Raw genomic sequence first — 26,957 nt, 5'->3', positions numbered from 1 at the left:
TGGGTCCCCCAGCTCAGAGGGCAGCAGGATGCCTATTCCAGCCATTTAGGAGTGTGCTTCCCATAAGGGGAAGCTCCTTGTCAATGGCTAGGCTTCTTCCTACATGCCAAAAAAAAAAAAAAAAAAATAGGGGCCACGAAGGTTTTCTCCTCTCTTCCTTTTCATAACCAAAACCAAACCAGTTGCTGTCGAGTCAATTCTGACTCAAGGCGACCCTATGTGTTGCAAAGTAAAACTGCACTCCATAGAGTTTTCATGACTGCGACTGTTCAGAAGCAGATTACCAGACCTCTGGGTAAGTTCAACCTGCCAACCTTTCATTAGTAGCCACATGCTTAACTGTGCCACTCAGGGGTTCCCCGGGTCTTCCTTTTCATGGAATAGGGCTTGTCAGACTCTCAAATGATCAGAAGGAGAAGCAAATGAGGACACGGGTCCCCCCTCTGCCACTACTCTGCTAACATGGTCACATCACCTTCCAAGCTCTGGCCTTCCCAAGGGAATCCAGTCGGCCAGTCCCAGGTAGGGGGATATCCTCACCAGCACTTCAGCTAGGAAGCCACTGCCAACCTCCCTCAGGGCTGCCAGGCTGAGCTACCCAAGGGCCCCTGGAGACCCAATGACTCCACGCCCATCTGACACAAGCTGCTGTCCTAGAAGATGCCCCCTCCAAACCAGGAGATCAAGAAGGGTTCTAGGGAGTCCAAGAGCTCCCTAAAATGATGTGCAGGCTCTTGGCTCTGTGTGTGTGTGTGTGTGTGTGTGTGTGTGTGTGTGTGTGTACGTGAAGTTTCTTGTGCAAAGGACCCACAGCTTCCACCCGATCCTTAAAGCATCTATGACCCAAAGGAGAAGACAACATGACCCTCGGAGACAGGGTGACGAGACCACAAACAGAGGAAGCAGGTGACATCACAATACAAGGACACATTTTGGATCATTGTTGTTGTTAACTGCTGTTGAGTCAGCCCCTGACGCACAATGACCCCACGTACAACAGAACAAAATGCTGCCCATCCCGCGCCATCCTCATGATTGGTTGTATCCCCACGATCGACCATTGGGATCCACAGCGTTTTCACCGGTTGATTTTTGGAAGTAGATCACCAGGCCTTTCTTCCTAGTTCATCTTGGTCTGGAAGCTCCGCTGAACCTTGTTCAGCATCACAGCAACACTCAAGCCTCCGCTGACAGAAGGGTGCTAGCTGTGCTCCCGAAATCCAATCCAGGCCTGCCACATGGAAGGTGGGAATCCTACCACTGAGCCACCGTTGCCTGATTTTGGACCATCTGAGTGGCCTAAAAATGGAGCCAGCAGCTCTGGGCTCCCAGGCACTGCTCTTCTGGCAAGGGGTGTTCGCAACTGGGGCCGCTGTTGAGATCCCATCATCAGGGAGGTCCTTGCAGCCCTGGGACCCAAAATTCCTGCCCAGCTGTCTTTCTCCAGGTATGGCGTTTACCTTCTACATCCTTCTAGTCTTGGGCCCAAATTAGACCAGGTCACCCACTGCCTCCCTTGTTTCCCAGGACACACCCTGGCTGGCAGGTATTCCCTCTTTCCTCCACCATCACCACAGGACAAGTGCAAAAGGGCTGAGCTTGGGTCCAGTGCTTGTTGACAAACCACTTCTACGTACCCCACGGCACCCAGCCCTGCCACAACCCCCTTGCCTGCATTGCACAAGGCTCAGACCTCACCAGGCGGCCAGGCTGTGCATCAGCTGGGTTTGCCCTAGTGGGAACTCTTCCCTGTCCTTCTCCAAGGAAGGCCCAGAGAGCCCAAAATGAAAGGCTGATGTGGTTTGTCTTATGATCCTGGGCCTCACTTATTTTTAGTGTTGGGCAATAAGCAGAACTTTTAAAGCACAAAACAAGCAAGAAGCTTCTCAAAGGCTCCGGGGGCGGGGGAGGGGAGGCTGACCATAAAACAGAACACCTCCTCCAGGCAGTCACAGTGAGGAAGGACCTCAACTACAAGTGGGCAAGAAAAGGCTTCCCGAGGCCTGCCCCTGAGTGGAGTAAGAGTTGATCTCTTTAAGACTCAATTCTTCCCTTAAATATTTCTTAGGAAGTAGTTAGAGACGATTTGACATCACGTCTGGAGCTTGCTTCGATGTGTGTGTGTGTGAGTATGCACACATGTGTGTGTTGATACTTGCTGAAGCAGGGTGGTGTGTGTGTGTGTGTGTTGACGCTTGCTGAAGCTGGGTGATGGTGTGTGCGTGTTGACACTTGCTGAAGCTGGGTGATGGTGTGTGCATGTGTGTGTGTGTTGATATTTGCTGAAGCTGGGTGATGGGTTGTGTGTGTGTGTTGACACTTGTTGAAGCAGGGTGATGATGTGTGTGAGTATGTGTGTGTTGATACTTGCTGAAGCTGGGTGATAGGATTGTGTGTATCGACACCTGTTGAAGCTGGGTGACAGTACCTGGGGGCTCATTATACTCTTCTCTCTACTTTTCTATATGTTTGAAAAAAAAAAGACAAACAACCCAATCAAAAAATGAGCAAAGGACTTGAAGAGACAATTCACCAAAGCAGACATACAAATGGCCAATAAGCACATGAAAAGATGCTCAACACATCATTAGCCATTAGCAAAAAAAAAAAAAAAAATGTTGCCATCAAGTCAACTCCGACTCATGGCGACCCTATAGGACAGACTAGAACTGCCCCCTAGGGTTTTTAAGGCTGTGGTCTTTACAGAAGTAGAATGCCACATCTTTCTCTCGCAGAGTGGCTGGTGGATTCAAACCACCAACTTTTTGGTTAGCAGCTGAGCACTTAATCATTGCACCACCAGGACTCCTTTAATAGCCATTTAAAAAAAATCCGTTGCTATTGAGTCGATTCCGACTCATAGTGACCCTATAGGACACAGCAGAACTGCCCCATAGGGTTTCCATTAGCCATAGGGAGATGGGAATCAAAATCACAATGAGAAACAACTTCACCCTCACTAGAATGACTATGAGCAAAAAAACAGAAAATAACAAGTGTTGGCGAGGATGTAGAAAATGTGGAACCTTCATCCATTGCTGATGGGAATGCAAAATGGTACAGCCACTGTGGAAAACAGTTTGGTGGCCCCTCAAAAAACTGAACATAGAACTACCATGTTGTTGCTGTTAGGTGCCATTGAGTCAATTCCGACTCATAGCGACCCTATATACAATAGAATGAAACACCACATAGTCCAGCACCATCCTCACAATCTTTGCTATGTTTGAGCCCACTGTTGCAGCCACTGTGTCAATTCATCTCCTTGAAGGTCTTCCTCTTTTTCGTTGACCCTCTACCAAACATGATGTCCTTCTCCAGGGACTGGCCCCTCCTGATAACACATCCAAAGTATGTGAGACAAAATCTCGCCATCCTTGCTTCTAAGGAGCACTCTTCCTGTACTTCTTCCAAGACAGATTTGTTCATTCTTCTGGTAGTCCATGGTACCTTCAACATTCTTCACCAACGCCATAATTCAAAGGCATCAATTCTTCTTCGGTCTTTCTTATTCCTTGTCCAGCTTTCACATGCATATGAGGTGACTGAAAATACCATGGCTTGAGTCAGGCACACCATAGTCCTCAAAAGTGACACCTTCTTTTTTTAATACTTCAAAAAGGTCTTTTGTAGCAGATCTGCCCAATGCAATACATCTGTTGATGTCTTGACTGCTGCTTCCATGGACGTTGATTGTGGATCCAAGTAAAATGACAACTTCAGTCTTTTCTCCATTTATCATGATGTTGCTTATTGGTCCAGTTTTGAGGATTTTTGTTTTCTTTGTATTAATGTGTAATCCATACTGAAGGCTGTGGTCTTTGATCTTCATCAATAAGTGCTTCAAGTCCTCTTCGCTTTTTTGATGCTGCATTCGTCTTCCTAAAGTCTAGTTTCTCGGATTATTTGTTCAGCGTACAGAATGAACAACTGTGGTAAATGGATACAATCCTGACATGCACCTTTCTTAATTTTAAACCCCACATTATCACCTTGTTCTGTTCGAACAACTGCTTCTTGATCCATGTACAGGTTCTGCATGAACACAATGAAGTGTTCTGGAATGCTCATTCTTTGTGATGTTATCCATAATTTGTTATGATCCACACAGTAGAACGCCTTTGCATAGTCAATAAAACAGAGGTAAACATCTTTCTGGTATTCTCTGCTTCAGAGAAAATGGTAGTTCTTCTTCTCTGAACAATGCAGGGAGAATTACCATATGACCCAGCAATCCCAATCCTAGGTGTACACCCAGAAGCGAAGGCAAGAACGCAAACAGAAACCTGTACGCCAGCATTCATTGCAGCCGTTTTCACAAGAGCCAAAAAGTGGAAACAACCAAAATGTCCATCAACAGATGAACGGGTAAACAAAATGTGGTACGTACATACAATGAAATATTACTCAGCCATAAAGAGAAATGAAGTCCCAATACTATATGCCACAACATAGGTGAACCTTGAAAACATCATGCTGAGTGACATAAGTCAGTCACAAAAAGACAAACACTGTATGATCTCACTTATAGAAAATAAGCAAATATATAGAAACCAACTTATTAGTGGTTACCAGGGGTAGGAGGGAGGAGGAAAGGGGGAAAATGCATGCAGCCTTAGGTTAGGGGGCACTGAGTTTCTGTTAATAAACCAAACCCAAACTCGTTGCGGTCGAGTTGATTCCGACTCACAGCAACCCCGTCGGACCCAGCAGAACTGCCCCACAGGGTTTCCAAGGAGCTCCTGGTGGATTCAAACTGCCGACCTTTTGGTTAGCAGCCGTGGCTCTTAACCGCTACACCACTATAGCACCAGGGTTTCCTCCTGCTAATGGTGGTGGAATAATTTGGAAATGGATAGCAGTCATGGTTGCAAAACATGAACATAACCAATGTCACTGAACTGTACATGTAAAAAAATGCTGAACTGGCAAATGCTTTATTATAGATATTTTACCACCATAGAACAATTTCAAAATAAATGCGTGCTTCTTGAAGGAAAGGCTGAGGCAGTGGAGGGGCCGTAATGTACCGGTAAGGGTTTAACAGTCAAAATCTGGTTAGAATTCTGGCTCCACCACTCAGAAGCAACGAGACCTTGGCCAAGTCACCCATGCCCCCGCCCCCTAGCCTCAAGAGAATGTGGGTGGCAGCGCCCGATGCCCAGGGTTCTAAGGAAGTGTAAAAGGGTTAACGTGCCAAGGTCTCAGATCACAGCCTGGGACTAGTGAATGCTGTAAATGCGCTCCTGCTATAGGGGGGCAGAGGAAGACACCGAGCGTAGAAGGGAGGAGAAGCGACCGCCCCTCTCCTTCCCTGCTGCTACCCAACAACCAGGGGCGGATTTATGGGCTCAGCTCCTACCTCCCTACCAAGTGTGCGGAGTAGAACTGCTCCACAGAGTTTTCAAGGCTGTGACCTTTCAGAAGCAGATCATCAGGCCTTACTTCTGGGGCACCTCTGGGTAGGTTTGAACCACCAACCTTTTGGTTAGTAGTCCTGCGCTTAACCATTTGCGCCACGCAGGGATGCCTCTATTGTTGTTACTCAAGCTCAAGCAAGGTCACGTGCCATCATGGATTGAATTGTGCCTCCCAAAAATATGTGTCAAGTTGGTTAGGCCATGATTCCCAGTATTTTGTGGGTGTCCTCCATTTTGTAATTGTAATTTTATGTTAAAGAGGACCTTACCCAGGTCACATCCCTGACCCAGTGTAAAGGAAGTTTCCCTAGGGTGTGGCCTGCACCACCTTTTATCTTACAGGAGATAAAAGGAAAGGGAAGCAAGCAGGGAAGAGGGGACCTCATACCACCAAGAAAGCAGCGCCTGGGCAGCAGCCTGGAGCAACCTGGAGCAGAGCGCATACTTTGGACCTGAGGTTCCTGCGCTAAGATGCTCCCAGGCCAAGGGAAGATTGATGACAAGGACCTTCCTCCAAATCTGACAGAGAGAGAATGCCTGCCCCTGGAGCTGGCACAGGAGTACAGACTTCTAGCCTACTGGATCGTGAGAGAATAAACTTCTCTTTGTTAAAGCCATCCGCTTGTGGTATTTCTGTTATAGCAGCACTAGATGACTAAGACACGTGCATAAAGCACTTAGCTGCATGGTGCCTGGTACCTGGCTATAATAAGAACTTGGATGAATGCACACCAGCCACAATCTATCTCTGGAGAAGAATGGGTGAGAAACTCCCAGAGTAAACGTGTGCACATCATAAGAATCAGAGGTTTTGCTAAATGCAAAAACGCATCTGCAGGCAAGTTTTCACTCCCCAGGAGGAAGGAATAGGTGCAAGAAGGGGGCAAGCACAGAGCAGGGGAGCACTGGATCCCCGCCCCACTCCTTGCCTGGAGAGGAGAAATTAAACATCTGTGCTGACTCCATAGGGGGTGAGTTTTACAAGGCAGCCCCAGGGAGCCCACTGAAGGGTGGATTCAGCCTGGAACAAGCAGCCTGAGGAACGCAGCCTCACCCAGCTCCAAAGTGACATCACCAGGGCCCAGGCAGGACCACTCCCTCCTATGAGCCCTGAAACCATCTATGTCCTGCAGGGCCCCCACCACTCAGAAGCCCATCACTCTTGGCTGAACGAGCCACTGGAGTCAATGTGTTGCTATTTTCTCAGCCTCTCTGGTGCTAGCCAGGCTTTTTTGAAAGGAAAGCTTTGTAAAGTTATTGCATTCGGCCACCATAAACACACACACACACACACACACACACACACACACGCACGCATGCTCCATCTACTGGGTAAAGTGTTCCCTGCAGAAGAGAGAAGCAGTAAGAGAACAGGAGGAGCGTTAAAATGATCTAATCCAGCCATCACTTTACAGCTGGGGAGACAGGAGGAGCCTTGCCCATGACCTCAGTGCTGGAGGAACAGCAACGGGAGGCAACAGCCAGGACTTCGGAGACTTGGTCTCTCGCCCTGGCTGTGCAATGTGGGCAACTCAGCCACCCTCTCTGGGCCTCCACGGGGAAAAGAGGTTGGACTAGGGAGATGCTCAGTTAGGGCTTCTCTAACTCTGTACTCCTCAGGGTGGAGAATCCTGCTAATGCTTAGTTCAAAACTTTCTGCCACCCAGAGGGGAGCAGAGGAAGACACTAGGCGTAGAAGGGAGGAGAAGTGACCGCCCCTCTCCTTCCCTGCTGCTACCCAACAACCAGGAGCGGATTTATGGGCTCAGCTCCTACCTCTCCCTAACGCCTACTCCCAGTCTACTGTCCTAGCTGGGGAGAGAATTCTTCCAAGGACATCAAACTTTAGTCACCGAGGATGGTGCTCTTACTGTGAACACCTGTTAAAACTCAACTCATAACCAATTTCTGATGCTACCAGCTGGAGTGTTTAATTAAATATTACTCACTCAGGAAGCGGCCCCTGCCAACTCACCCCTAACTGTACAGTTCATTTCCACAGAAAGAGAGAGAAGGAGAGAAAGCGGCTGCACCCTCTTCACTGGCACCAGTGGCGAACCTGGCTTCCCAGGTGGGGTTTGGATGGTCCAGCACCGCCCATTTTTTAAAACCAAGCAAGGAAAGTCAGATTAAAGCAACTCTCAGCAACCAGAGGCCTCACTGGCAGGTCACTGCAGATGGCATACACACTTGCTCACACACACATACACACTCACAAAGACATAGGCAGACATACACCCACTCAATCACACAGATGCACTCATGGGCACACGTATAGACACACAGGCACATACAGAGACACACAGACACACACACACAGACATCAGACACACAAGCCATGAAGACACACACTCAGGCACACACCCTCACTCACATACAGCCTCACTCACACAGTCACACACACACACACAAATACACAGACACACACATTCACACACACACACACACATGCACAGGACCTACAGTCTGTCATCCGCAGGTGAAGCCCACCAAGCCCGGAGCCGCTGGCATTTGGAACTTTGCTCTCCAACAGGACAACTACCAAGTCCACCCCACGCTCGGGGCGAGATGCGCAGTCCCGCCAACGGCCTGAGCTGCTTTTACGTTTCCCTAACTGGTTCCTGATGGGAGCCCCCCGCTCTCCAGCGGTCGTCAGGAGAAGTCGCCGCGGCCGGGCCCGGCGGGGAGGCGGCGCCGCCCAGGGTGTCGGCCTGCGGCCCCCGGGGAGGCGGCTGCGGGCTGCGGGAGATTCCTAGGGGCCAGTCGGGCCGCGCTGCAGAGCCCGGCTGGGACTGGCGGGAAAAGTGAAACTAACTCTGCAGCGCGGGGTCGCGATGCCCCCGTGCGGGAGGGGGCGGATCGATGTCCCCGCCCGGCCGCGGGGATAGTCGCGGGAACCGAGTCTCGGAGCGCCGGGGCACCGAGAGGTCTGCCGGGGCCGCTGCGCGCCCAGACCCCATCCCGTGTTGCAGCCGCCGATCCTCCACCCCAGCGCGACCGTCCCCGGGGCTCCTGGGACCCCCACCCATCCAGGCTTGCCGCGACCCGCCTCCGCCCGCAGCGGCAGCGGAGAAAGCGGCGCTGGGCGGCGCCCCGGCCCGGTTCCCCAGGACCCGCGCGACCGAAGGGCGCCCGGGCGCCACAAGGAGAGGGACGGCGCCCCGCGCGCTCCGCGCCCACCCATCCGGCCCCGTGCCAGCCCGCGCCCCCCGCCGCTCCCGCCCCGCCTGCCTACCGCACCCAAGGCCGCCGCCGCCGCCGCCGCCGCTCTCGGGTCGGGCCGCGCCCGCGGTGGGGACAGAGTCACCGCCTTCCGTGGCCCCGGCGCCGGCGCCTGGAGCCTGGTTCCTGCAGCAAGCGCGCTGGCTGCCCGAGCGCTACTTCTGTGCAGAGAACGCCAGAGCCACCGCGGCTTTAAAGTGAAAAAAATCAGCACCGGGGGCGGGGCCACCCGCCACGCCCCCTCCGCCACGCCCCTCCTTCCCTCTCCGGCTCAAGCCCGCCCACTCCCCGCCCCGTCCCACGCCCCAGGCTCCTGCGCGGCGCTGCAGGGGCTGCAGCGGGTCCCGGGCTCTGGGGAGTGGCTGGGCGGGGCGGGGCGGGGCAGGGGCACGGGCTGGGCGGGGCAGGGGGCGGGGTTCGGGGGCGGGGTTGGGTAGGGGCGGGGCTGGGCAGGCGCGGGGTGGGGCTGGACAGGGGCGGGGTGGGGCGGGGCAGGGGCGGGGTGGGCCGGGGCAGGGGCGGGGCGGGGCGGGGCGGGGCGGGGCAGGGGTCGGAGGCGCATCGCCGGCCTCGCGTCCCCGCCGCCTCTTTTGAGTCGCGGGTGAGCGGGAGCGCGGGCGGCGCGCGGCCGGGTCTTCCCGGCCCTGGCGTCAGGGGGTGGCGGCCTTGGCTTGGCCATATCCGAAGCCTTCGGTCCCTGCGGACGCGTCTTCGGGAATCGCCGGGCAGCCTCCGCAGGCGAAAAGCCTGGGTTGCAACACCAGGAGGGTGGAGTGGGGGGCTTGTTTAAAAAAAAAAAAAAATTCTTTGGGAGGATTGGGTTCTCTCAGTCACCTCGGAAGCAAGACCCTGTCGGCCTTGTCTGAAATTCCCAACAGTTTAAAAGTTGTCATTCGATTCGAGGCGCAGCGAATATTGCAGGGACTCCCCTTTCAGTATCCACAGGGACAGGGAGTCCTGGGCACCTCCAGCAGGCTCCAGGCACCCGGCAGGTGCTCCAGGAATGTTTGTTGAATGACTGAATGATCAATTGCCTGTTAAGTCCTTCCTTTAGCTCTCTGGGGACCTTGTAGCCCTCTGGGGATTTCCCCATACAGTGTCCTGTGACTCCAGCTTATCAAGGAATTCTCTTCCCCCTCCTCCCAGCAGTCACCTGCACCAGAGGGCTGGGAAGATTTTAAAGAAATTATTTTGAGAGCAAAATGTCCTTAAATTCCCCCACCCCTCACTGTGTGTAAAGAGCGCCAGTGGCTCAATGGTTAAGCGCTTGGCTGTGAACTGAAAGTTTGGCAGTTGGAACCCACCCACCAGCTCTGAGGGAGAAAGGCCTGGCAATCTGCTCCTGTAAAGATTACAGCCAAGAAAACCATATGGGGCAGATCTACTCTGTCCATGGGGTCACTGTGGCTTGAAATTGACTTGACAGCACCCACCAACTGTGTGTAGCATCCAACAAAGGAGAGAGAAAACTAACATTACTGGAGAATCTGTTAAAAAGAAGATGTTTTCCATAGTTATTTAATCTTTACCATAACCCTGTGAGGGTGGGACTGTAATACCTGTTGCAAAGATGAGGAAACAAATGCCCCTCCATTCCTCCACCTCCCACCCCACCCCATACACACCCATTACCAGAGCTGAGATCCCAACTATGTTAGATTTCAATGTTTGTTTTTTTTACCTCACTGTGCTGAAAATCACCACAGCCCTCGTCTCCTGGGGAGACCTTGAGGGCCAGACTGTGTATAATTCAAGCAGCAAGGTCTGTTTACTTACTGGTGGTACAGTGGTTAAGCACTCGGCTGCAAACCAAAAGATCAGTGGTTCAAACCCACCAGCTGCTCTGAGGGAGAAAGATGTGGCAGCCACCTTCTGTAAAGATTACAGTTTTGGGACCCCCTGTGGGGGCAGTTGTACTCAGTCCTATAGGGTCGTTATGAGTCAAAATTGACTTGATGGGAATGGGTTCGGTTTTGTGTGTGTGTGCTGAAAATCAATTTGTTTCATTTCATTTTGAACGTAAAATAAAAATGTTAGTCGCCCTGAGTTGGCTCCAACTCATGGCAACCCACATGTAACAGAAGGAAACCTTGCCTGGTCCTGCGTCATTTTCACATTCGTTGGTGTGCTTGAATTCACTGTTGTGGCTGCTGTGTGTTTTAAGTGCCTTTTGACCCAGGCGGCTCATTTTCCAGCACTAAGTCTGACAATATTCTGCTGTGATCCAAAGGAATACTAAGGCTCAGTTGATCACCGTAGGAGGGCGGGCCTGAGCAGATATTCTAATCTCTCAATTGGCTTTTGTGGTTCAAGTTGTCTACAAATGTTGAGCCCCAGGCCGGTTATGTGACAGCCACTGTCAGCAATCTAGTGGACCTTCAAGTTTAAAATAGCACATGACTCCCTCTGGCCACATCGCAATTTGAGAACAGTTAGTCTTCCGATTTTATGGCACTTAGGAGAACTATGGGAACGCTGGGGACAGCAAAGGGCCTTTCCAAGCTACTTGAATATCCCAGAGTAGTCTCATTCCTGAACATCACAGGAGCTAAGGCTCTCTGTTTGAATTGTTCCTACTGTGTTTGGTGTGTTATGAAGAAATGTGCATCCCTGGCCAGGTCCTGACACCTGGATGGAGCTGGCAGTCACACATCCTGGGCCATGATGCTGTCACCTCTCCTAATAGAACTCCTCCAGTCCTCCCCTCTTCTCCTGGGGAGGCCTTGAAGACCAGACTATGTGTAATTCAAGTGGCAAGGGCTGTTTACTTACTCTTGGCACAATGGTTCAAGCTTGGCTGCTAACCAAAAGGTCAGCAGTTCGAATCCACCAGCTGCTCCTTGGAAACCCTATGAAGCAGTTCTACTCTGTCCTATAGGGTCACTATGAGTCGGAATCAACTCAATGGCAATGGGTTTTTGGGTTTACTGATCTTACCTTTGATGTGAGGACCCATGAAAAGGACCTCAGAATTAAGATTCCTTAGCCGCTCTCCACCCACCCCTAGCATCATTAATCTTGAAATCTCAGCTTTAATCTAGTCGGGTAATTAGGTCCTGCTGACTTAACTTCCCCAGAGGAATTCCTGAGGAGTGAGCCTTCCTGTTCTCCAAGATCCTTGGCAGGTGGACTGGACAATACTAGACAGCTGATCATCCAACAAGGACCCACTGTGGCCACGTGGAACAGTGTTGAGTAATCATGAGGCTAACTTGTGTGTGTAAAAGGGTTGTATGTACATCATATCAGCACTGATACTATTGTTTGTTAAAAAGATATATAATCTTGCAATATTGTAACATCAGCTGATAAACCCCAGCCCAGGAATTTGAAGACTGACTCAAAACTTAATCTAAGTATTTGTGTTCCACAGGGGTGAGTAAGGAGGGGGGCGGCTCATGGGCTCCTGGTGGCGATATCTTCAGCCCCCCACTCCACCCTATACCCCCACACACATTTCATCACTTGTATTGGCACAACTTGTTCACTTCTTGTCTGTTTCAGGGAAATGACGGGGAGAAACTGTTAGATAACAAATTAGCCTTCACTGGTTTTTCTGATGACTATTCTGAGTCTGTTCAGAAATGTCTTGTACAACCTTTGGGCCCGTAGAGCTGTACACTGCTGCCCTTACAAGTTAGTTGTTGTTGTTAGGTGCCATCGAGTCAGTTCCGACTCATAGTTACCCTAATGGACAGAGCAGAACTGCCCCATAGGGTTTCCAAGGAGCAGCTGGTGGATTTGAACTGCCGACATTTGATTAGCACTGAGCTCTTCACCACTACACCACCAGGACTCCAACCCCTTATAAGCTTAAGGGTTGCTCTTTTCCCTGTCCATATACCACAGACTGCCAAAAGAATGAACAAATCTGTCTCAGAAGAAGTGCAACTAGGGTGCTCCATAGGAGGAAGGATGGTGAGACTACATCTCACATACTTTGGACATGTTATCAGGAAGGATCAATCCCTGGAGAAGGACATCATGCTTGGTAAAGTAGAGGGCCAGCGAAAAAGAGGAAGACCCTCAGCAGGATGGGTTGACGCAGTGCCTGCAAAAATGGGCTCAAGCATAACAACGATTGTGAGGATGGCACAAGATGGTGTAGAATGTTGTACATAGTGTTGCTATAAGTCGGAGCTGACTCAATGGCACCTAACAACAACTACAGCATTTTCCCTGAGTCCTTTCTGTGGATTGGAGTGAATGGGCAAGGGATTTGGAATCAGACAAACCTACAGCTGTGCCATTCACTAGCTATGTGACCTTGACCTTTTCTGAGTCTCAGCTTCCTCATCTGTAGAATAGCTGTACACATTTCTCAATGGGAGGGGAATGCATCATTCAACAAATATTATCAAGAACAATAAGTGCAGGGCATTGTGTAGACTTAAATCAGAGGGTTTTGAGGAGTTTTGAGATAATAAACACACATTATTTATTACTATTGATAATAATAAAAAGAAGTTTCCTAAAAAATTATGGGATCCATAGCATAGAAGTGTGGCAAGATACACCAGAATAAAAAAAACCCTGAAACATATTAATAAAATTTAGGCCTAGACCCCATTCTGCATCCTTAGTGTAAGATATATTTATCTAACAAAGTGAAATTGAAGCAGAGTTGCTGTTATCTTACATAATTTGGATCTTATTACATTCATGAATTAGTACATTGATTCATTTTATAGAACCCCTGGCCTTAAACTTCTGTAGTTTTCACACGGGATTACTGTACATACTATTAAACAGTGACACCTATTGGCAAAGTGTGAGCTTGCAGCCTAGCTCTATTGGATATTGCTGATCATCAGAATAAAGAAAAAGATGCACAACAAAGTTTCAGGAGCTTTAAATGAAATAGTGGGTGATAATCAGGCTTGGGGAGAGTTCCTATGACCTTAAGAGTAAATTAATAAAGAGATGATCTTGGACTTGTGACAATAATTATTGCAAAGTTCTTCAAAAACACTTCCAGTAAAGTAATAGTGAGCAGGCCATGATTTTTTGCTTTCTGTCTTAACTCTTCCCCAGACAGTTTCAACAGTCTTTCAGTGTAATTTTTCCATGGAATGACATCTTGACTATTATAGCAAAACTCCATTAAAACAACAGAAAGGAAGCCTTCCCCCATACTCTTCTGGTCTCTCAGTATTTATTTATTTTTTAATTAAATACTGAGGGACTGAACGAATAAATATTGAACAGTGACAGACCTCCACCAGTACGAGTCACTGTCAAGTTGACTCCAGCCCAAGGTGAACTCATGTGTGTCAGAGTAGAACTGTGCTCCATATGGTTTTTAATGGTTTAAATTTTTTGGAAGTAGGTTGCCAGGCCTTTCTTTCAAGGTGCCTCTATGTGGACTTGAACCACCAACCTGATGATTAGTAGCAAATCGTGTTACCCATTATCACCAGCCAGGGACCCCTAATGACAATTAAAAAAGAATAACAGCAAAAAAACATTGTTGTCAAATCAATTTCAACTCATGTTGATCCCATGTGTTACAGAGTAGAACAGTGTGCCATAGAATTTTCTTGGCTGTAATCTTTACAGAAGCAAATTGCCAGGCCTTTCTTCTGTGGCACTGCTGGGTAGGTTTGAATCACCAACCTTTATGTTAGTATCCAATTGCAAACAACTTGTGCCACCTGGGGACCCTACAAAAATAATAGCCAACCCTTGTTTTTAGATGTCATCAAGTCAATTTTTGACTCATAGTGACCCCATGTGACAAAGTAGAATTGCCCCCATAGGGTTTTCTAGGCTGTAATCCTTAAGGGAGAAAATCACCAGGGCTTTCTCCTGAAGAGCCACTCAGTGAGCTCAAACCACCAACCTTTTTGTTAGCAGCCAAGCTGTTAACTATTGTGCTACTGGGGCTCCTTAGCCAGTCCTTACTGACAGCTTATTATGTGCCAGGCACAGAGTAAGTACTTACATGTGTCAACTCATTTAATCCTCACAAGAGCCTTATGGGGTAGGTACTACTATCCCATATTATAGATACGTGAACTGAGACACGAATGAGATAAAAAACTTGGTCAGGGTTGCACAGCTACTAAGTGGCAGGGTCTGGTGATTGGAATGCGAAAGTTGGAAACAAATAAGAAGGATCAGTAGTTGGAAAATATGGTCTTGATGCTAGAAACAATGCTGGAGATCACATGATAGAATTTTGCAAGACTAATGACTTATTCGATGCAAATGCCTTTTTTTGACAACATAAATGGCGACTACACATATGTACCTCACAGGATGGAATACACAGAAATCAAATCAACTACGTCTGTGGAAAAAGACGATGGAGAAGCTCAAAATCATCAGTCAGAACAAGGCCAGACAGGCCATCAATTGCTCAAGCTGAAATTGAAGAAAATTAAAACAAGTCTATGAAAGCCAAAGTATGACCTTGAGTATATCCAACCTGAATTTAGAGACCATCTCAAGAATAGATTTGACTCATTAAACACTAGTGATGGAAGACCAGATGAGTTCTGGGATGAAATAAAGGACATCATACATGAAGAAAGCAAAATGTCACTAAAACAATAGGAAAGAAGAAAAAAAAAAGAAACAATGAAGTAAAGGAGCTGAACGGGAGATTTCAAAGGGCGACTAGAGGAGACAAAGTAAAATATTATACTGAAATGTGCAAAGCCCTGGAGTTAGAAATTCTAACCAAAAGAGGAGAACACGCTCAGCATTTCTCAAGCTGAAAGAACTAAAGGAAAAAAGCCTAGAGTTGCAATATTAAAGAATTCTATGGGAAAAATATTGAATGATGCAGGAAGCATCAAAAGAAGATGAAAGGAATACACAGAGTCACTGTACCAAAAAGAATTGGTAGATGTTCAGTCATTTCAGGAGGTAGCATATGATCAAGAACCAATGGTACTGAAGGAAGAAGCCCAAGCTGCACTGAAGGCATTGGCGAAAAATAAAGCTCCAGGAATTGACAGAATACCAATTTAGATATTTCAACAAACGGACGCAATGCTGGAAGCCCTCATTTGTCAACGCCAAGAAATTCGGAAGACAGCTACCTAGCCAATGAACTGGAAAACCATATTTGTGCCCATTCCAAAGAAAGGTGATCCAACAGGAAACAGTTTTATCAGTAATAACACACGTAAGTAAAATTTTGCTGAAGATAACTCAAAAATAGTTGCAGCAATGCATCATCAGGGAGCTGCCAGAAATGCAAGTCAAATTCAGAAGAGGACATGGAATGAGGCATATCATTGCTGATGTCAGATGGATCTTGGCTGAAAGCAGAGAATACTAGAAAGATGTTTGTCTGTGCATTAGGCTTTGTGGATCATAACAAATTATGGATAAGATTGCAAAGAATGGAAATTCCCAAACACTTAGTTTTGCTCATGTTGAACCTGTACGTAGACCAAGAGGCAGTTATTTGAACAGAACAAGGGGATACTGTGTGGTTTAGAATCAGGAAAGGTGTGCGTCAGGGTTGTATCCTTTCACCGTATCTATTCTGTCTGTATGCTGAGCAAATAATCTGAGAAGCTGGACTATATGAAGCAGAATGCAGCAACAAGATTGGAGGAAGACTCACGAACTTCCTATGATATGCAGATGACACGGCCTTGCTGAAAGCGAAGAGGACTTGAAGCACTTGCTGATGAAGATCAAAGATTAAAGCCTTCAATATGTATTATACCTCAACATAAAGAAAACAAAAATTCTCACAACCACACCAATTAACAACATCATGATAAACAGGAAAGATTGAAGTTCTCAAGGATTTCGTTTTACTTGGATCCACAATCAACGTCCATGGAAGCAGCAGTCAAGAAATCAAACAATGTATTAGATTGGGCAAATCTGCTGCAAAAGATGTCCTTCAAGTGTTAGAAAGCAAAGATGTTACCTTGAATACTAAGGTGCACCTGACCCAAGCTATGGTATTTTCTATCACCTCATGTGTATGCAAAAGCTGGACAATGAATAGGAAGAATGAAGAAGAGTTGATGGCTTTGAATTGTGGTGTTGGTGAAGAATATTGAATATACTATGGACTGCCAGAAGAACGAACAAATCTGTCTGGGAAGTACAGCCAGAGCGCTCCTTAGAAAGGAGAATGGTGAGACTTTGTCTCGCATACTTTGGACATGTTATCAGGAGGGATCAGTCCCTGGAGAAGGACATCATGCTTGGCAAAGTAGAAGCTCAGCGAAAAAAGGGAAGACCCTCAAGGAGGTGGATTGACGTAATGGCTGCAACAATGGACTTAAACATAGCAACGATTGTGAGGATGGTGTGGGATGGGGCAGTGTTTGGTTCTGTTGTACATAGGGTCCCTATGAGTCAGAACCGACTTCACAGCACCTGACAACAACAAAAACAACAGCAATGTGGTTCAAAAGTCAGCAACTTAACTCTATTCCCTGTGGTCTTTTAGATGATATCTAAGAAATGAAAAGAACAAAAGAAAGACAAGAAACAGTAGTATAAACAGGCTATTGAAAACTACCTAATGAATATCAGAAGAAGAAGCTAGAAGAAATCATGACCAGTTACCTCTTGGGTGTAGGAATTAGTGTGGGGCCGGGTGGGGCAGGAAATTGCTGGGTTTTTTTTTTGTTGTTGTTTTACTCGTAGCGCTCTGATTATTTAAAACTATTTGCACGGATTATTTTGATTAAAATAAAAATTAAACCCAGAAAAGGAAATTCAGAGAGTACAAATGGGATCCTCAGCCTGCTCCCCAGTGGTGACCACTCTCTCCAGGTTCCTCTGTGTGTGTGTGTCTGTCTGTCCTGATTTTCCAGACCTGACTGTGCTCTCAGAAGTAGGTGGGGAGCTGCCCTCTGTACCTGGTCTCCCTCTGGCTTCTTTCCCCTGAACAGCCTGTCTTGGAGATGGTTCCTGTCCAGGCACAGGGGTCTCCCTCTAGTGTCCATTGCTGGGTTATAGCTCAGGGTCTCCCCAGGTGCAGGGCACCCTGGGTGAGTTCTTTCCTGTATCCTGCGAGAGGACCCGACTAGCCACAGAGACTCGGGAGCAGAGCCTTCGGGCCCATTGTTCTCTGCTCCCTGGCAGAGCTGAGAGCCCAGCCACTGCCCCCCTGACTCACCACCCAGACAGGCACAGTGGAGGACTCCAGGAAGGAGAGGTGTGTCAACCAGGTGGCCCTGGAGGAGCCTGGCAGTCTGCTCGCTGGCCCAGGCATCAGAGTATCCTTTTCCCCCTCTCATAGGGGTTGTCTGGTAGCCCTGGCCTCTTTATCCTCTGATTTACAGGGGCCAGAGAGACTCCTGGTGCTGTAATCAAAGACCACCCTCTCTGGATAAATGGTGCATTTGATGGGATAATGGATGTGACAAGCGGCAGCCAGCCCTCCTCCCCTCCTTTCCCCTGAGACTACCTCCTGTCTTCCACCTTGTCCTTGCTCCATCCTCCCCCAGGGGCCCTGGAAGCCCAGTGTGGGGCCAGATGAGTCTGGGTGAGGTCCCAAGGGCACCCACCCGGAACCCAGGAGGTCTGGGGTGGAGTGAGTTGAATTTCCTTTCTATTTAAAGAAGAAAACACAAGTAAATATTTTTAGGTGCCAGCGAAGAAGTCACTTCCTTTGCACAGGGGCTTCTCGGTCTGTTTTGTGGCTGAGCAGTGGCTGTCCCAGACAGCAAAGTTAGGATGGGGAGAGGGGGAGGAGGAGGAGGAGGAAGGGAGAGGTGGAGGGAGCAGGAGGCCTTTCCTCTCCCTGAGCTGCTCAGGACAGATGCTGACATCTGTTTTTAAGTGAGGGGTCTGTTTTTTCCCTTGCTCAACCTGTGGGTTGGCCTGGAGCTCCAGAAGGAACTTTCAGGAAATTGGTGGCAATTTGAACCCGGGCTCTTTCTGGCCTCTAGATTTCATTCCGATACTAGACCACCCAGGCGGCTGGCACTCACCGAGAGTGGGTGAGCTCTGCAGGAAGGCACATCTGGGAGACATTCAGCAGCCGTGCCTGAAGCCAGGGCCATCCTCGATGGTCAACCTCTGTCCCCTAGTGCAGGCCATGCAGGCACACCTGTCTCCTGGGGCCTGGAAAGGACATGGGGAGCTGCAGCAAGACCTTGTAGGAAGCTCTGCCTCCTCCATGGGGGCTCCAGGCTCTGCTCAGGTGGTGGAGCGTGCAGCTGTGGCAGACCTGGGCAGCACCAAGGTTCAGGGGAAGCTGCTGAGCAGGACTCCTGGGGCAGGGGGGCACATGTGCAGCTTTGCTGGGAGACCTACCTCTACACGCAGCTGTGGTGTCCACAAGTAAACAAGCACTCTGAGAAGGCTCCAAGCTTTCAAACAGCTTCCAGGTCACTAAAGAGGAGGAGACCTGAAGGAGCCCTGGTGGTGCAATGGTTAAACACTCAATGCTAACCAGAAGGGCAGTGGTTCCAACTCACTAGCCCCTCCAGCAGAGAAAAGCCCTGGCAATATGCTCCCCATGAAGATTACAGCTCAGGAAACCCTATAAAGTAGTTTTACTCTGTCCAACAGCACCCAACAACAAAGATCCCCCACTATGGATGCTCCTGGCCACCTGTGAATGCCTTGGTTGGTGGTTCAAAGCCAGCCAGAACCTCAGAGAACAGTAGCTCTGTCCTCAGCTTAGAGGATGAGACCGACGGGAAGGAGCTGGCCCCACGTCACACAGCAGAGTGGACCTCAGCTCTCAGCTGATGCATCCCTTCCTGCAGAAGCCTTCTATGATGCTGCCCAGGGTAGGTCGATGCCCTGCCAGGTGCTCCCACAGCCCTGGCCTCCCTGTGCTGGGATCACCTGGTCCTTGTCCATTCCCCTCCCCCCCACCCCAAGTCTGGGAGACCTGGGACAGAGGCCTCCTCTGTCCTGCTGCCCAGTTTGTCCAACACCTAGCATGGTGCCCGGCACACAGTAGATGTTTAATCAATACTGATGGAATGATGCAAAATCAGCCTATAAGCTTTTACTGGATACCTTATTTGCAGCCCTGGGTGGCACAGTTTGCTAACCGAAAGGTTGGTAGTTTGAACCCACTCAGCAGTGCTGCAGAAGAAAGGCCTGGCAACCTGCTTTCCATAAAGATTACAGCCAAGAAAACCCCATGGAGCAGTTCAACTCTGTAACACATGGGATTGCCATGAGTCAGAATCAACTTGATGGCAACAGGTTTGGAGTTACTTTGGTTTTAATTTGTTGCCACCTACTTGATGGAAATCTTCCCAGGCTTCCTGTCCCTTCTTGGAGCCCTGCTGTCCCCAGTCCCAAGTCCATCTGCAACACTTAGATCACCCCTGTCAGGGTACTTGACTCGCCTGCTGGACTGCAGGGCCTGTCTCAGTCACTCTTCTATTGACCATATCCCTGGCATCCGAGAGGCCTGGGATTGTCAAATGATGGGTTGATGGTTGGACTCATGTAGATACACATCCCTGCGTCCCCTGGTGGTAGCGCGAGCCTCTTACTCAGAGCCCCTGAGAGCAGAATGTCTGTGTGGCTTATAGTGAGTGCCATGCTGAAATTCAGACTGGAAAGCAGGGTTATTCTCCCAGTTTCCAGAGAAGATTGAGGCTCAGAGTGATAAAATAGCTCCATATCCCCCTCCTCTAAGCAGCTAAGCTACTTCCTACAGATGAGTGGAAAATGTGCCACAAAGATACTTGTGTTTTTTGGACAGGCCTCTGGTCTAAAAGAAAACCTCTCTTGGCAGTAGCCCCTGAGAGTCAGAGCAGGGGTGTGTGGGCAGAGCATGGAGCAGACAGACCCCTCGGATCTGGCCAGACGTGGGGTACAAGGACCTGGGCTGCCTTTGCAGCTGATCAAAAACACATGGAAAGGAAACTCCCATGGCCACATGGCACACACGGTCCCACTCAGACTACTTCGATAGGAGAGCTAACAATAAGCACTTAGTGAGTGCCAATTGTGTATCAGGCAATGGGACCATAGAGATGAGCAGTTAGCCCTTGTCAAGCTAGTAGGGAAGGTCCATCAGCAGATACATCACAATCCGGGAAGGAGCCCAGAACCTTCCTCTCTTGTTCATGGCTATGTCTGCAGAGCCTGCCATGGGGCCTGGCACTCAGTAATTACTTATTAGGTGAATGGTTGGATGGCTGGATGAATGGTTGGATGGATGGATGGATACATGAATAAACATACAAATGAATGAATAAATACATGAATGAATGAGTGAATGGATGAATGACTCCAGTGGCAAGTTGGTTTGGCAGCTCTCTGCACCTACCCCGCCTTTGCTGACTGGACTCCTCCTCTGTTAAAAACCCTTTGATGATTACCCAGGGCCCATGAAATGATTCTCTAACTTTCCCCCCATACTACCCTAACCCTCCTCAAACGGGACTATCTTTGAAGCCTTGGGTTTTATGTTTGAGAGGGATAGAATTTTGTATCCTGCTCCAGGTTTGTTTTAGCGTAGAAATAAAATTTCCTCTTCAACTCGTGAAGCCCCAGTGGGGTTAAGAACTTGGCTGCTAACCAAAAGGTCGGCAGTTTGAATCCACCAGCTGCTCCTTGGAAACCCTATGGGGCAGTTCTACCCTGTCCTCTAGGGTTGCTATGAGTTGGAATCGACTCGAGGGGAATGGGTTTGCTTTTTTGTTTGTTTTCTTTGACCCTTGGAGTACAATCTTTGTTGCAGGAGATTGCGCCTCCTTGGTCCTATGGCTTCAAGTCTCCCACCCTGTGGAGTGATCCTGTTTGAGAAGCTGGGATTGGCATGGGGTAACGTCTGAAATCCTTGGTTGGCCTTCAAGGCCCCTAGGATCTGGCCTCCCTCAGCCTCTGCTGCCCCAGGTCTGTCCACCTCAGACTCTGCTCTCCAGCAGCACAGCATGCTGCCCCCGCCCCCCACCCTCACCCCCAATTAAGGCTGCTTCTGGCCTCCGAGGTCTGCCTACTATCTGGGATTGCCTTCTTCCACCCCCAGCCCCTTCTCTCGGCCATTGCCGGCAAATCAGGAAGCCCTCCTCCTCCCCCTTCAGGAAGCCCTCTGAACCCCAAATTATTATACTAACAACAACAACAAAATACAGTATTAGGAGTCCCTGGGTGGTGCAAATGTTTAAGCACTCAGCTACTAATCAAAAGTTTGGTGGTTTGAACCTACCCAGAGGTATCTCTGAAGAAAAGGCTGGCGATCTACTCCCAAAACATCATCCACTGAAAACCCTATGGAGCACGATTTTACTCTGACACACATGGGGCTACCACAAGTCAGAATCAACCTGACGGCCAGTGGCCTTTTAATACAGTAACTAGGAGCATCTGTTTCAGTCTGTCCCCGGTACGACCCAGGACTGTTATTGTGAGGGAAAAAAAAATCTAATTTCAATTAGTTAAGTTGAAAAAGAGGCAGGGTTGACTGGTTTACAAAACCGAGAAAGGTGAGGGTGGAGCAAGCTTCAGGGATGATTGGAAGGTAGGAGCCCTGAGTGCTTCTTGTCTAATTGGCTTCATTCTCTGGGGTTGGCTTTCTGGGGAGGGAGGATGCCTGGCCACCTGCAGCCCGGCAAGCCCAGAACAGGTCTGCAGTCAAAGGAAAAAAGCTGTTTCCACCAGCCCCTGTAGAAAAATTTCAGGAAGGCATAGGTCCCAGGTGAAAACAGGTGGCATACACAAATTCAGATCCTTCGAGAGGAGTCCCAAATCAGAACGAGTTACCACCAAGTCACCCCCGATTCATGGCGACCCCATGTGTGTCACAGTAGAGCTGTGCTCTATAGGGTTTTCAATGGCTGATTTTTCAGAAGCAGATCGCCAGGTCTTTCTTCTGAGGTACCTCTGGGTGGACTCGAACCCCCCCACCTCTCAGTTAGCAGCTGAACTCATTAACCATTTGCACCACTCAGGGACTCCTAGGGAAACCCTGGTGGCGTAGTGGTTAAGTGCCTAGGAGAGTTCAGAAGGGCCTAGTTACAAAAGTATGGGCACCTTAGGGAAACCACAAGATAATATAGCCCTACTGATGGGGGGTGGGGACTGTTCCACCCTCTCAGCCAGCAGGAGGGAGGAGGGAGCAGTGCTGGAACCCTAAGGAGGGTGTCACACAGGGAGAGCTGCCTGCACAGGTTCCAGGACCTTCTTTAGGGGAGGCAGCCAGCCCAGGTGACCCCTCAGAGTTGGAGCAATAAATTACCCCCTCCCTCTCAGCCTATTGATCGACCCATCTCCTCACTGGCTGGATCCACCCAGAGCTGGGTGAGGGAGCTGTTTGATGCAGTCTTGAAGCCTAGCCCCTGGGACCCAGCCAGGGTGGGTAGGGACAGGGAGGAGCAAGGATGGGCAAACCTAAGTCCCCACAGAGAGGGTCTGTGCTGCCTGCTGCATCCCTAACTGCCCCTGGATCTTGCCTTCACCAGGAGAAGGAGGAAGAGGTGCTGGGAAGATCAAGGCAATGGCCCCAGCACCACTCGGCAAACTGTCAGGTCCAGGGTCAGGGCCTCTGATGGACTCCCTCTTTCTCCCTCCAGGGTTCAATACTGATAAATGGGTGCTTGTTGAAGAAATGAGTGAATGATGCTATTGCAAAGCCTTGTGTGGAGGGACGTACCAGGGGCCCCCCTGGGGGCAGCAAGCACCTCCCTGGGGCCTGTGTCCAGGGGCCAGGATGCTGGCACATGGCCACCGTAGACTGCGAGGACACCTGGGGACTCACTTCTCTTCCTCCTCTCCTTGAGGGAGCACAGCGCTGGGCACCTCATGCCACATAGCACCTTCTTCCAGGGCTTAGGGGAGTCCCTGGTTGGGGAAGGGAGCTGCTGAATGAATTCCAGGGGTCTGCAGGGAAGAGGGCTGGGCTTCCCTGGAGTGGAGCACATTGGTAATTGGTGGGGAAGCCTGGAGACGACCAAGGAGGAGGAGAAGGGAAGGGCTGAGGGAACGGAAAGAAAGGAGTCCCTTTTCAGGAAAAATGGAGCCTATGATGTGAGTTACTGGAACATCCTTTCACAGGAAACTCTCCACCCAAGAGTCATGGGGGTGGGGGTGGGGGTAGCATAGGTAGGGGTCAGTGGCTATGACAGGAGTAGACAGTGTAGACATGGCTCTCAGGGGAAGGGGAGGTTGCCTCTCTGTCACCCGAGGTCTTGGGGGGAGGTTTACTGCCCGAGGTAACCAACTGCACAGTGTCTGCAGCAGCTCAAGGCAGGCCCACTGGCTTCTGACCCTTGTCGCTTACATTCAGGAGCCTCAGCCTCCCCCTCCCCTGGCCCTCTACACTGCATTTTAGCATTGGGGGAAAATTCCTTGCGGCTGCACATTAAGTCATAATATTTGCAAGGACTCAGCCCCAGCTAAGAATGGAGAGGCTGTGGTGGCCCTGGAATTTCTGAGGCACAAAGAGTAATTTTAGCAAGTTTGCTGTGTGGGGGCCCAGAAAAGCTCTCAAATCCGTGTTTGTTTTTGAGAGCATGAAGACTCTTCTTGGGCATGTCCCCTCCTGGCTGGCTCTGCGTCTGACTTTGCTCCCAAACATGGGTGGGCGTTACCAGCTGACTGCCTACAAAACTGTGGTTGTAGACAGGCCCCTCGGTTGGGTGTTCTTGGGGGATGACTTGCTTCTGAAATAACTTTGTGATTAGAAAAACTTTTGGGTGGATGTTTTCTTCCCCAGAACATGGAATAACAACTGCTTAAACTGTTATTTCTATGAACTAGGCTGCCCTTGTTTCTATCAACCAGGAGGCAGCAAGGTGAACATCTTTAATATGCTTCCAGCCACGTGGTGGCTCCACGTGGGTTTGTGTTCAGAGTCTTCTCTTGTAGGGAGGAGACCAATCCCAGGGATGGATAACTCCCACCCCAACCCCCATCCAGTGACTGATTTGGGGACAGGTCCTACTAGAATTTCCATGAAGGGGGCTTTGGGGCAGAAATCTAAGTAGAAAGAGGAGTTGGATACTTACCTTGAAGCTGCATTGACACAGCATTGACAGAGATTGAGAAATTCTCAATTGTTCAGAGTTAACAACTGGGGGGAAGGAGGCTGATGGGGACAGAGGGAGGTGGTAAGGACCTTCCAGGCACTTTCTGGTGCTACCAGCACAGTGTCCAAGGTTGGACCGACCAAACCAAGGCCTCCCCAGGACGTCCAGGCACAGTCATGGAGTCCCATGCTCTCTCTTCCTCTGATATCCTGAGCCATCAAGATTTTGTGAGCTGACCTGCTTGGGGCCATCTTCCCTGACAGTAAATGCTGCCTGCAGGAAACAAGAATGAAGCCAACACACAAAGCAGGGCTGGCAGAGAAAATACAGGATACTCAGTTACATTTGAATTTTGGATAAAGAACAAATAAACTTTTAGTATAAGTATGTCCCATGCAACATTTGGGACACACTTATACTAAAAAAAAAAATTATTTGTGTAAAAATGGCATGGTATCAGACCTTGTCTAACTTCAGGGAGAGAGAGAGAATCAAGACCAGCAGCAGCACAAAGCTGATCCCTATGAGGTGGAGGTCAGACATAGGTACCTCCACCCTCCAGCCTTTTAACCAATTCTGACACCAGCCAACCCTCCCACAGCACTCTCCACCTATCTTCTGAGTTCGACAATCTGTTGCAGTGGCCACACAGATCTCACAGACCATACTTACAGTTAAGTGGTTTATTAAGAAAGCAACAGGGTACAACTCAGGATCAGGATCAGGAAGCATGCAGGATAAGTCTGGAAGGCTCATCCTTCCCTCCTTCAGGAGAGGGCAGCTCTCTTAGCTTCTCTCAGCTGCGCAAGCAAGCAGGCCCTTCTCTCTCTGCTGTGCACTCCTCCACTCAGGCCGCTCAGGACAGGTCTCCTTCTGGCTGTGCACACCCCCTCAGCCCCGGAGGCCTCTCTGCCTTCAGCCTCCCTGTCGTCAACCTCCCCAATACTAACTGACCCAGCTCGTAGCCAGTGTAGCAGTTTTGTTCAGCTCTCTTAGCTACATTCTTAGCAGCAGGTTTCTGCCATGACATCTGACTCTGCCACAGAGACCTTCCAGGCCTTTCACTGTCTTCAGCGTTACAGCCCTTAACCCATGTAACAGCTCTTTTAGAAGGTTCCTTAACTCCTCGCTCTTTGCTTTTTCTCTCGTCTTTCTTCCTTTTGCTTCTATCTGCCCATCTCTGTGGGGTTGGCTGCATATATAAACAAACTCCTCATCAATTTAAAGGCACAGCCCTCCCACCAGGGCCACAAACTGACCAACCCCCTCTCAATAGGCCATAAATACTTCATTTGCATGCTAGGCTACAGTCACTTCATTTGCATAGTCTATCGACCAATCCTTGCAAGGTGCATACCAGTTACAGGGCAGGCTGCAGCCTGGGGCCAAAGAAGAAGTATGAAACTATAAATTGTTTACAGCTTACCCAGGAAATGTCAATCAACCTGGACAAAGTAACAAACTCTCTGGGGTAGAAAACTGGGCAAAAGTAATTCCTAAGGGTTTAAGGGAAATATCTCTCAAGCTGTTTTTCCAAAGAACCAAAGCAAAAAGCGACATAAAGGAACTCATTTCACCACAATTTGACATTCAAATTTAACTGCGTGTCCCGTAGCCCAATGAAGCTGCTCCCACCTCTGAACTTCCCAAGGACAGGACCCAAGGCATTTTCTTTCCTTTTCTTTTTCTTTTTAACCATGTTTTCTTAAAATGTTATTTATTTTGTTGTCATTGTTGAGAATATACAAAGCAAAACATACACCAATTCAACAATTTCTACATGTATAATTTAGTGACATTGATTACACTCTTGGAGTTGTGCAACCATTCTCACCCTCCTTTTCTGAGTTGCTCCTCTTCCATTAACATAAGCTCACAGCCCACTAAGGTTCCTACATAATCTTTCGAGTTGCTGTTGTCAATTTGATTCCTTATAGATCTTAAAAGAGTATAATGCCCAAGGCAGAGATTTTTTTTTACTAGTTAAGCTAAATTATTGTTTGGTTTTAAGGAGGCTTCAGGGGACATTTTTGGTTTAAGGTTTAAAGGTTATCTCAGGATAAGAGTTTTAGGGGTTTATCCAGCCTCCATGTCTCCCAGGAAGTCTGGATTCCACGAGAATCTGAAATTCTGATCTGCGTTTCCCCCCCTTTGATCGGGATTCCTCTATAGAATCTTTGATCAAAATATTCATTAATGGTAGCCAGGGACCACTCTCTTTTGGTCTCATGGCAAAGGAGGCAGTTGTTCTTAGAGACAATTAGCCACACATTGCATTTCCTCCTCCTATTCCTGACTCTCCTTCTTCCTCTGTTGCTGTAAGCAAATAGAGACCAATTGTTGTGCCTTCAATGGACACTTGCAAACTTTTAAGGCCCTAGGC

General features: G+C 49.0%; 1 protein-coding gene across 2 annotated transcripts in view; it reads right to left on the bottom strand.

Annotated features, from left to right (window-relative positions):
- SPSB1 (splA/ryanodine receptor domain and SOCS box containing 1) overlaps nt 1-8,817 on the bottom strand; it is an 83,461-nt gene extending 74,644 nt beyond the window's left edge. Inside the window, exon 1 of one of the 2 annotated variants that reach the window (XM_049877844.1) lies at nt 8,656-8,817. The gene's annotated coding sequence lies outside the window, so the exon portion shown is untranslated. The remainder of the gene's footprint in view (nt 1-8,655) is intronic. The other variant, XM_049877843.1, reaches the window with a different exon arrangement.
- Nucleotides 8,818-26,957: the final 18,140 nt, after the last annotated feature.

This window comes from Elephas maximus, chromosome 3 (assembly GCF_024166365.1).
Source record: "Elephas maximus indicus isolate mEleMax1 chromosome 3, mEleMax1 primary haplotype, whole genome shotgun sequence".
Taxonomy (NCBI): Eukaryota; Metazoa; Chordata; class Mammalia; order Proboscidea; family Elephantidae; genus Elephas; species Elephas maximus.
Note: the sequence above shows the minus strand (reverse complement) of the source record. Positions and strands in the feature narration are given on the sequence as shown.